Below are 10,229 nucleotides of genomic sequence, written 5' to 3'. Positions count from 1 at the left end.
GGCAGAACTGTGACCCGTCTGTGCGTTAGCGATGCCCGTTTATATAAAAAGTCCACGGACCTGAACAATGATCCAAGAAACACTTTTGATCTCTGCGGTTTTCCATGTTGTTTTTGTCAAAGTGCATTCCCCCTGAACACTGAAATCCGTCGGTTGTGGTTGTTTGAAGGAAAAATCACCTCAGAGGTCAGAGGTCAAGGATGAGGGGTCAAGGACGGCGCTACCCGGGGCCGTGAAGCGTCTCGGGTCACACTCGCTAAGACCCAGGAGTGTGCGATGGCGTTGGCGATGGACGCTTTTTTCCCGACACCTTTGGAATCAGAGCATCTTTGGACTGAAACGGGAATAGAACGCGTTTTACGAAGATGAACGCGACTTTATGTACGGAGAGCGTCACATTTTTAAATAAAATATCTTTGAAAAGTCCTCAGATGTTGCTACAGGAAGCTGAATCTCACAAATACGTATTACTCAGCTATTTCTTTGAACATTCTGATCCATCAACTCTTCGCCTTCTCCAAAAGTTTATGTTTTATCACGAGGCTATTTTCTTCTTTGACCTTACACTTGTTCTCCAGGTCGATTTTATTTTTGGGGTGATGAAGCTGTCTGGTTTTTCATGTTTTCTTTGTCCTACTTTGGACATTGTTCGTGCTTGTCGTGTCGAGCTGTAGTCCACTAAAGACATCGATCGGTTGAAGGGGAACGTGGCAAAGAAAAAACATCTAAACATCTTCATGAGTCTGGTCCACGTGTAAAACTTCACTCTGCTGTTGTCTCAAACGAACCATTAAACTCTAAATACAATTATGAATCAACGAATGGATATTTTGTTCATTTTAAGGTCATTTTCACTCTGCCTCAGGTCGACGAGCGTCCAAAAAAAAAGAGCGTTCAGGCCGAGATCGATGTTTGGGCTGGTCTCATTCTGGACCTCAGTGAACACCTGGTCCAAGAGCTTCAAACAGGAGGTCTCTCGGAGCGTTTGACCCCGGACTGCGACCTTGATCTACGCTGTGACGTAAACCTGCGGGAATGAGATTTTTTTGTGCTCGGATCACGTGTATTTATGTGAACGTGCGGCTCGTTGTCTCCATAAGTTCTTTGATCGGCTGATGGACTCTCACGTGGCTCATGGTGTTTGAGGTGAATGATGTTCAGTGTGTGTGAACGAGACCGACCTAAAAGTAAAGTAAACACAACTGAACCTAAAGCCACTGGGGGGCGCTCCACAGAGAGACTAACACGAGAGAAAACCGCTCCATCGACTGTGTGACTCTTCTGAGGACGACAATGAAACGTGTAAACAGAAACTGTCCCGATACACGACGCACTCACACATTCACACACTCACCCCCACACACACTCACACACTCACACACACACTTTGTTAAGCCGCACTCTGACGATCACCAACACAAAGATGCAAAACATGGAGTCATGCAAAATGGGACCTTTAAACAGCGAGAGTCTGACAGTCAGGTCCATGTCTGACATTCAAAACAATCCTCTGCTCGTCCTTATCTCTGAGTCCTGGACGTCCTGCCTCCTGGGGGTCTCCAGACGTTCTGCCTCCTGGGGGTCTCTGGACGTCCTGCCTCCTGGGGGTCTCCAGACGTTCTGCCTCCTGGGGGTCTCTGGACGTCCTGCCTCCTGGGGGTCTCCGGACGTCCTGCCTCCTGGGGGTCTCCGGACGTCCTGCCTCCTGGGGGTCTCCGGACGTCCTGCCTCCTGGGGGTCTCCGGACGTCCTGCCTCCTGGGGGTCTCCGGACGTCCTGCCTCCTGGGGGTCTCCGGACGTCCTGCCTCCTGGGGGTCTCTGGACGTCCTGCCTCCTGGGGGTCTCTGGACGTCCTGCCTCCTGGGGGTCTCACTCAGATGCACTTAGAACATTCTTGGCTCTGGTTCCTCTGCGTTCTCAGCAGTGAGGACGTGTTCCAGTAGTTCTGCTAAACTTCAGAACAGAGCGGACAGAGGAGAACGCCGCCGCCATGGGTCACTCTGCGCTCAGACTAAAACCAAAACACAGAAACAACAACAGAGCTAGATCTGAGTATGCTAATATGTGCTAGCTAACTTTTAAGGCCATGAACGATTATGGAGAATATAAAGTCACAGGTCACACCTTAGGCTAACGCAAGAGGAAGTAGATTTATCTGAAGTGGACATAAACGTGGATGTGTTTCGCCACGTATCGAAGGATCTTCTGCAGTTCTGACCATAGACTGTGTAAAGACGTGGACAAAGTGAGCGTGATGTCGCCCACTGCGTCGGCTCCGGTCAGAAGTCGAAGGCTAACAGTTATAGCGGCGAATTTAGAGCCGAGTTGCATATTAGGAATTCTGACCACGAGTATCATAGCAACCAAACAACCAATCTGGAGCGAGGCTGTTGAAGGTAACGCCGCTGGTTTAGCAGGAACACGGCCGCACGCTACGAAATACCAGTACCAGGTGGATGAAGGGCGCTCCTCCGATGGCTGCTGACCAACGAGCTACACGGCCGTTTACGTTTGATTATTTATTATTTCACAGAAGAAGAGTCGAGGTGTCGTTGTCGTCTCGGCCGTTTATTTCTGTTCAGATTGAATGAAGTCAGGAATTAATCTTTCCCCTTGAATATCAACAGACAAATATAACGTTCAAGGTGATTTGAAGACGCCCGTAAACAACGAGCGGTTACCATGGAGACGCAACGCACACATTAGCAAAACGTGACAAAAAAGTCGCTAATGCTAACTAGCTTGTGACTGTAACGTTATTTGAGAGGGATTTGTTTAACAGAACAAATCAGTTCTTTATTCAGTTCTTTATGGTCAGATTGTGTTAAAATAAAGCTCAGATTAAAATCTGACTTGACAAACCTTCAGACAGAGCAGTGCCCACAGTTAGCATCAGTGTAAATGTTTCAAAAGGCTCCGTAATATTAAATAATCCCTCTGTTTTCTGACCCGTCGATGTGTCCAGAGGAGAAGGACATGACAGGTGAACCAGTGAGAAACGCCGCCGCCGCCGCCGCCGCCGCCGCCGCCGCCGCCGCCGCCGCCGCCGCCGCCGCCGCCATCGTCCATCTGCCCCAACCAGATTACAGCGTCCAACAAGACGTCCGACTGTGCCAGATTACACCAGAATATAGGCCAGGAGAAAGAGAGAGGGATGGAGGAGAAAGAGAGAGGGATGGAGGAGAAAGAGAGAGGGATGGAGGAGAAAGAGAGAGGGATGGAGGAGAAAGAGAGAGGGATGGAGGAGAAAGAGAGAGGGAGGGATGGAGGAGAAAGAGAGAGGGAGGGATGGAGGAGAAAGAGAGAGGGATGGAAGAGAGGAGAAAGAGAGAGGGATGGAGGAGAAAGAGAGAGGGATGAGGAGAGGAGAAAGAGAGAGGGATGGAGGAGAGGAGAAAGAGAGAGGGATGGAAGAGAGGAGAAAGAGAGAGGGATGGAGGAGAGGAGAAAGAGAGAGGGATGGAGTGGAGAAAGAGAGAGGGATGGAGTGGAGAAAGAGAGAGGGATGGAGGAGAAAGAGAGAGGGATGGAGGAGAGGAGAAAGAGAGAGGGAAGTCGGTTTATCGTTTGCTCATCTTATTCTGTTTTTTTTGACTAATTAAAAAAATAAAAATAAAATGTGTAAAATGGACTTTGAAAAATCTCATATTGATCCAAACCTGTAAAATAAAACACATTTAAACGTCACTGTTGCTCCAATGTTTCAGTAAAAATGATGTTCTGGCCTCGACTGGAATGTCCCACAGTGTAGCATTTACGTCAAAGCTTACATTTAAAACACCTTTAAAAACACACATCCTCACAGTGAGTGACTCGCCTCTCCATAGATATGATCAGGTTAACCATGTCCATTTATATCTATGTCCACCGTATTCTCCAGACTATAAGCCGCACTTTTTTCAGAGTTTGTCCCCAGTTGTGACTTAGATTTACTTTTTTTTTCCTTCTTCATTATTTTGCATTTTTGGTGCGACTTATACTCCGACATACACTTACTCTGAACATCGTTAAAATAATCCAGGGGCGTCAAACACATTTTCACAAAGGGCCACATCAGCAAAATGGCTGCTCTGAAAGGGCCAGATGTAAAATAAATCTAACTACTTTTTAAAAATTTGTTCATTAACTGTTTGTGTGTTTATTACTTATTAAAGTCACAGATATTACATGTGCATTTGCCTTAGATGTAAAAATGACTGTGTAACTGCGTGTCTCTTGGTAAAATGACATTTTAAGCCTGTCAAACCTTTAAATTTACCGCTTCGAGGGCCGTATAAAATGATGCGGAGGGCCACATTTGGCTCGCGGGCCTTGAGTTTGACACGTGTGAAATCAACGCGTCACTTCCTCATTACGATCCACCAGAATGAACTTTATGCATTCATATAAAATCAACATCCACGCTCCGTCCGCTCCGACTCCGCAGCTGAAAATAGCACTTTTCATTTTCCAACAGGCAGTAACTAATTGACCAACTCCCCTGGAACCGCAAACCGTTTTTTTTTTTTCTGGAAGCGCTGATGTAAATGAACACGTCTGTAATGATCATAACCATCAGGACAAATCACGCGTGTGGAGTAAAAAACCCTCTGATGCGTTTAGTTCCGTCGCCAACCGCTGTAAACCCTCGTCGGCGAGCCACAGGTCGGTCCCCGCGCGGACACCTCCCCCCCGCGCGCATCATGTTTACATCTGTGTCCGTGTGTGTGTGTTTATTATCATGTGGGGGGGGAAAAAAAACGTCGGGGCTGGGACGGGACGTAAGAGACGAGCGCTCCCACGGAAACCTGCTCGCATCGCCATGGCAACTGGGTCCTACTTTATTTATTTATTTATTTTTTTCTCTTCTCTTCTTCCATCCGTAGCTGCCCTGGAACCTCGGCGTGTTCGTTCAATCATCATGACTTAACGCTTTGGCTACGAGGCGCGACGCGACGGACACGAGGCGACGCCAAGTATGAGAGCAATTTGAAAATAACGGGAGAATACGAACGCACACACACACACACACACACACACACACACACACACGCCGAGTCCCCTTGAATCCCCTGTTGCACGCTCAAGTAACAAGTGACAGTAAAACCCATTGAGTTTTCCCCAAGCTGTTTCCACGGTAACCTCGAAGAATATTCCTCGGTGGCCATGACAACCGTGATGCACATCCGGTGTACTCGGCAGATTTTTATTTAGCCGCCAAGCAGGGGGCCGCGGCGTGTGTGTGCGTGTGCGTGTGTGTGTGTGCTGGCATTTGTGCGTTATGAATATGAATGCGCCCGAGCTCACAGGGCGTCGTTAAAAGCTGTGTGTGTGTGTGTGTGTGTGTGTGTGTGTGTGTGAAGAAGAAGAAGAGATGTGGGCTAAAGTTGAAACGCAAGTTGCAGGAAGTAAGTGGAGTCACAGATGAACTTACATTGTTTTGGTTAATTTAGAAGCGACGTCGTGAAATATATCCGCGCACGTGTCGGGTCATCGCAGCGGCCGACGCGAAGAGGAATTTAAAGGTTCGAAATCGCACAAAATGGACTTTTATGAGCGTTAATCCATGTTGTGATGGTGTTAAAAACAGACCTGGAGTTGTGTTTTGTTTCATTCACATGTTTGAGTCGCACTTTATTATTCGTCTGTTACATCTACAAAGCTCAAAATGCGACGTTCCACCTTGTGATGTCATCAAGTGGTAGTTTTCAAGTGAACTCCTCCTTCTGTACCTTTAGTTCAGTCGAGATCGGCAACTCCAGAGCTGAAAGTAAAACAAAAAAATAAATATACAATAAGGATAAAAAAAATAAAATAAAAATAAATAAATAAAAATACAAAATAAAAAAAAAAAAAAATAAAAAAAAATATAATAATAATAATAATAATAATAATAATAATAATAATAATAATAATAATACAAAATCATACCTTACACATGTAGGGATTATATATTTAAAAAAAAAATTATAAATACAGTTTTTTCTTTAAGTAAAATGATAAAAATAATAGATCCTCACAGTCTTTAATTCAGTTTAAAGGTCCAATATTACGCAAAACTGACTCTTGTAGCTTTAATCCGTGTTCTAATGTTGTTTCCTCATCAAAAACAGACCTGGAGTTGTGTTTTGTTTCATCTCCAAAGCTCAAAATGCGACGTTCCACCTTGTGATGTCATCAAGTGGTAGTTTTCCACCTTCAAGGCTTAACGCGCTGTACAACAAGGAACCACTCACACATTCAGTGAGTTAAGTGTCTTGCCCACAGACACAACAACAGTGCTCATCTGTGTGAGCTGGAATCGCACCAACAACCTTCAGATCAACGGACAAACGCTCTACCAACTGAGCCACCGTCGCTCTTTTTAACTTTAGTTCAGTAGAGATAAGAAATGAAATGATCCAAATGATTCTATAAATGAAGGTGTGTGGAGTTTTAACACACAGCGGAGCACTTCCTGTATCACATGATGACATCACAAGGTGGAACAGAGCGTTTGTTTTAATGATGTTTATGTCAAAATGATCTCACAGAAACATTATTAATCAGGTAAAATGTATCGCTAAGAACATTTTACACTCGATTACTATTAAATTCCATCTTTCTTGGGAAACGCTGGCGTCCGTTCGTATTGACAGTGTGTGTGTGTGATATTGACAGTGTGTGTGTTTCTTGGCGTGTCTGTGAGATTCTAACTTTCTCGTTGTACTTTCGATAAAAAAACAATAATAAAAACTCATCTAAACTTAATCCAAAACACATTCGACACATTCAGGGCTCGACAAACACACGATCCATCTCAAACTCCTGGGATGTTTCGTGTGTCCGTCCATTTTCTTCAGCTTTTCCATATTCCTGTATATATTTCTTCATGTGGGACTGTGTATATGTGTTTTATTTATATATAGGCCTATACAATTTAGAGGAACTCAGCTCGATACGTGAGCTTTTATTGGCGCCGCGGCTCGTCTATAAATGTGTCAGCGTGGTCCTGTTAATAGCTCCAAAAGGCTCCTGTCGATAATGTCAGAGAAAACCGTATGTAAAAATCCATAGGCTCCATTAGAGATGTACACGACGTCCTGCCATAAACGTGTCTGCGGCTGAAAAAGGACAGCGCGGGGAGTCGTTTCATCACGAGGGGCAGGGCTGGTCCAGAGCTGGTCCAGGGCTGGTCCAGAGATGATGGAGGACTGGGTTTATTTGCGCCTCAACCTAAACTATCTCAACCTACGTCTGCGTGATCCTTCAGTCGTCCAGTTCTGATCCTTTTGCTTTGACTGTCCCTCAACCTCCTCTCACCCGACATAAACGCTGACAGTGACAGAGTGTTTGTCCAATGATTCGAAGGTTGACGGTTCAAATCCTGCTCTAAACATAAACATTGCCGGTTGAGCGGTCAGATCCACAGGTTGCCGGTTGCGACTCAAACTCCCACAGATGAATCCTGCTGTTGTGTCCTCAGAGAATAGACTTTAAAGCAGCTCTGTCTTTTCATGGACCAGCACCAAAGAACATCTCCCACATGAGCCACAAGAACCATCTCACCTGAGGAGGACTTCAGGGACCGGCCTCCTGATGTAGTCCCGGTTTAGCCCTGGTTTAGTCCCGGCCTGTGGTTCCAGAGTCAGGACTAAACCTGGCGAGCCCGTGTTTGAGTTTTATGTTAAAACCTGGAACTTTCTCCCTGAAGATGTGAAACAGACCTCGACTTTGACGACGTTTAAGTCCAGACTCTGGTTCTGTTTAGCTGCTGAAAGGGTTTTATTCTACCTCTTCTCTTTTAATGTTGATTTTATGACTATTATTTATGTTTTGATTTAGTGCTTCCTTGACGTAAAGCGATTCGATCCTTATCATTTATCAACTCCATTAACCGACTTCTATATTTAACTGAATTCTTCACATAGTTTTTTGTATTTTTTATTCATGAACGTCCTCCTTTGGGCCAAACTAACTTGGTCCATGCCCCGTGTCTCTGGATCTCGGAGGCTGCGCGGGTCGAGGTTTGTACTGTGGGAGTACGACCGGGCGCTGCTGCGGGGGGCGACCCTCGTGTCCTTGGGCAAGACACTTAATCATTCCTGCCTATGTGTGACTGTTTTGTGACTGTAATAGTAGTTTACTTCCTCTGAGCATGGACTGAATTAAAAAACACCTTGTGAAAAGAGTGCGTTGGGTTGTTTTGAAAAGCGATGCATGTTTTTTTTTTTTTTTATGATTAATGACAGAAAAAAAAGAGCCCAGCTGGAGCAACGCGAAGTGAATGAGTTTGAATTTGGCTAAAATCGTGTTAGCGTTGAAGTTGGTTAGCGAAGAGTGAAGAAAAATATGAGCACGTACATGATTATAATGAGTGTAGTGAAAGAACGGGGTCAGAGGTCACGATCTTTGGTCTTCGGTGTGTCCAGATTAAAGAACGAATAAAGAATTTACCGCAGAACTAGTGATTATCTCTGTTTTAAGATGTTGATATTAGGGGCATGTATAAATGTGCAAAATATGACAAAGTTCACACATTAAGGTAGTTTAATTGACTAATAATCATAAACTGTTTATTTAAATGGACGTAGCTAACCCGCTAGCCGCCACGTTCCAAACAGGAAGTGATCAGGGGCTTCATCAACTCTGGCTCCAATTCACTTTCTATTGAAAAACTGTCCCCTCTCTCTGTCTCTGCTGCTTCAGACTCATTTTGGTCTTAAATGTTCGTTTTAACCCTCTACATGATCCTGGGGTTTTTATTTCACTATTGTTTCCATACAGTTTATGCTAACAACATAAACTCTTTACTGTAAACTGTTACGTCTGTGTAATCCCTGAGTCGTCCAGGTCTGATCCATTGTAAAAAAGTTTAAATTTGTCAACTGGACAAAAAGTTGTAGGAGTGAAGACGTTTGGCTTCTTCAGTTCTGGTCAGATTCCCGCTGGACACTGACTTATCTCTGTCTGTAGGAGGAGCTAACGAGGCGCAACTGTCGAGTTTTATTTTTCTCTTTGTTTCCTTTGTTTCCTTTGGGTCTGAAATGTTATGAGTAAACGTTATCTATATAAAACATTCAGATTACAGAGTTTGTGAGGGGTCCCTTGCTGCTCTGGGCCCTGGGTAAACAGTACCCTTTACTGCCCCTAGTGGATGAGTCATGCAAATCACTCTAAAAAAAACCCCCTTTTGCTCCGTTAACACAATTCCATTAGCCATTTTTGCCATTTTTTGCAGCTATAAATTCTTTTGGTGATCGTCTCTTTTATTATTTGTATTTCCTCTTACTATAGAATCCAGCCGTTTGGCCTCTCCCTGCGCCTCGTTGTCGGTGTGAGTTCTCCTGATGAATTGGATGAGACAGAGACCTTTCCGTCCACACCTGTGAGAGTGTGAACACCACATGTAGCGTCTGTCACTACACGTCTCTTTAAACACTCAACCTCAAAGCACATCTCAGTTTTAATTTGGGCCACTTCAACAATTTCCTTTTGTTTTTCTGTGTCCTGCCCGTGCCCCCTGCCTGGTATGACGCTGAGGGTCCCCGACAGCCATATGAATAATCGATAAGTCACGACTCCCTCGCCGTGTGCGAGATCTCACCTGCAGCTCCATTAAAGAAGTGACCATCAGGTGTCACCCAACATGGAAACGCACGTCAGAAACACAGACCATATGTGAAAATGGACATAGCTAACCTGCTAGCTGCTGTGTTTCAAGCAGGAAGTGATCATGGAGCACTTCCTGCTCTTTCAACTCTGGCTCCAATTCACTTTCTATGTAAAATCTGTCTCCTCTCTCTGTCTCTGCTGCTTCAGACTCATTCTGGTCTTAAATGTTCGTATTAACCCTCTACATGATCCTGGGGTTTTTATTTCACTATTGTGTCTGTAAATCAAGATATGAACATTAATAACAGACAAATCAGACGCCCCCACGGTGGTCTCGGAGGTTGTCAGGGTGGTTATCGGGGAGTTTGTCGGGGTGGTTGTCGAGTCGAGGTGATTGTCCGGGAGGTTGTTCGGGAGGTTGTCAGGGTGGATGTCGGGGTGGATGTTGGAAAGATTGTCGGGGTGGTTATCAGGGTGGTTATTGGGGAGGTTGTCGGGGTGGTTTTGGGGTGGTTGTCAGGGTGATTGTCGGGGAGGTTGTTGGGAAAATTTTTGGGGAGGTTGTCGGGGTGGTTTTGGGGTGGTTGTCAAGTCGAGGTGGTTGTTAGGGACGTTGTTCGGGGAGGTTTTTGAGTCGAGGTGATTGTCGGGGAGG

The sequence above is a fragment of the Periophthalmus magnuspinnatus genome, chromosome 11 (genome assembly GCF_009829125.3).
Source record: "Periophthalmus magnuspinnatus isolate fPerMag1 chromosome 11, fPerMag1.2.pri, whole genome shotgun sequence".
Lineage (NCBI taxonomy): Eukaryota > Metazoa > Chordata > Actinopteri > Gobiiformes > Gobiidae > Periophthalmus > Periophthalmus magnuspinnatus.
This window is presented reverse-complemented; position numbering follows the sequence as displayed.